This window comes from Rattus norvegicus, chromosome X, assembly GCF_021556685.1.
Source record: "Rattus norvegicus strain SHRSP/BbbUtx chromosome X, alternate assembly SHRSP_T2T, whole genome shotgun sequence".
In the NCBI taxonomy this organism is placed as follows: domain Eukaryota; kingdom Metazoa; phylum Chordata; class Mammalia; order Rodentia; family Muridae; genus Rattus; species Rattus norvegicus.
Window position 1 is genome coordinate 75,879,437 of NC_141554.1, and position 1,667 is coordinate 75,881,103.

At 49.7% G+C, this 1,667-nt stretch overlaps 1 pseudogene; it reads left to right on the top strand.

The window, feature by feature from the left end:
• The first annotated feature begins 616 nt into the window (after positions 1-616).
• Spin1-ps2 (spindlin 1, pseudogene 2) lies at positions 617-1,383 on the top strand (annotated as a pseudogene).
• Positions 1,384-1,667: the final 284 nt, after the last annotated feature.

Below are 1,667 nucleotides of genomic sequence, written 5' to 3' on the forward strand. Positions count from 1 at the left end.
AGGTAGAAATGGACAGGTGACATTGTAGCGGGAACAGTGTTTGAAAACACAGTGGTGGGTGTGGATGCCAGCAATGGTTAGAGGCCTGCAGAGTTTTGACTTTCAAGCTGGAAGCCCTGTACCATTGTGAGTAAAGGAATAATCGACCGGGAGCCATGGCAAGGTCTACCCTGGAGGGGTATTATTTCCAGACCTTGTATCCTGGGAGAGATAATGGAAAATATGTGCATATAACTGAGTCACACCATAACAACAGCAGCAGCATCAACAAACACCACAACAAACGACAACAAACCACCTAATTTGAAAATGGACTAGGGGGTAGGGGAGTGGTGGGCAGAGGCTGCGGTGAGGAGGTAGGGTGGGGAGGCACCATCTGGCTCGGGCTGGGCCCGCTGGGAGCATGAGCGAGCCATGGCAGCCTCGAGGGCAGCCTCAGTGGCCGACAGAGTGCTTGGGATGCCCTGTTTTTGCTGGACTTGTAAAGCAGACACCTGGATGGTGGATTAACCAGAAGACTCATCTGTGGGCAGCCTCGTAGCTGAGAACATTGGATGTTCACCCGAGTCCAGCGGCTCTGCTGCTCACATGGATACAGATGAATGAAGACCCATTTGGGAAGACACCTGGCCCGCTGTCCAGAGGTGATACAGGCCATACTGGAGTATCTGCAAACAGGATGAAGAAGAGGACATCTCACAAAGCATATCGGACCAGTGTGGGAAATCTGTGTCCCCTGCCCCGCGGAACATTGTAGGAGGAAGGATCCAGCACGGGTGGAGAGAGGGCAATGGCCCTGTCATGCATTGGAAGGGGACTGTCCTTTACCAAGTGCCTATGAATCCTTCCCTGTATCTTATAAAAAGGATGATGGAATTTTCTGTATCGATGGACTAGGACTTAATAAAGATGAACAAGTTCCTGCACTTGAAGTCCTTCCTGGTAGAGTTGCAACATGTCCGATGAGCGATGCACACTTAGCGGACACAATGATTGGAAAGCAGCGGAGCACATATTTGCAACAGAGCATGGCTCTAAAGATGAGTGGAGGGGGATGGTCTGGGCACGGGCACCTGTCATGAACACATGGTTTTGCATCACCTATGAGAAGGACGCTGTCTTGTACTTGTACCAGCTCCTAGATGATCACAAAGAAGGCGACCTCCGCATCATACCCGATTCCAGTGATTTGCCTCCAGCTGAAAGGGAGTCAGGAGAAGTTGTGGACAGCCTGGTAGGCAAGCAAGTGAAATATGCCAAAGAAGAAGGCTTGAAAAGACTCTCATGGTCATCCATCAAGTAGAGGCCAAGCCCTCTGTCTATTTCAGCAAGTTTGCTGACGACTTCCATATTTATGTCTGTGATTTGGTGAAAACAGCCTAGATGTCATCACAAACTCTGCCAAGTTTGTGGAACTATTAAATGTATGATTTGTCGACATAAAGACTCGATTCCTTTCCAGTTTAAGGAAAGCTTAGAAGTCGCTGCGAACCCACAATCTCCACCAGCAGAGCCGGTGTTGTGCTGAAGAGTGCAGACTGATTTGAACAGAAGACGTCTGTGACGGGAGTCCTCCCTCTTCAGAGCGTCTGTGTGAGGGGTCGTCCCTCTTACAAGAAGGCTGTCTGTGGGACGTTACAAGCAAGGTGGTAAAGTTAAGCTAGCAT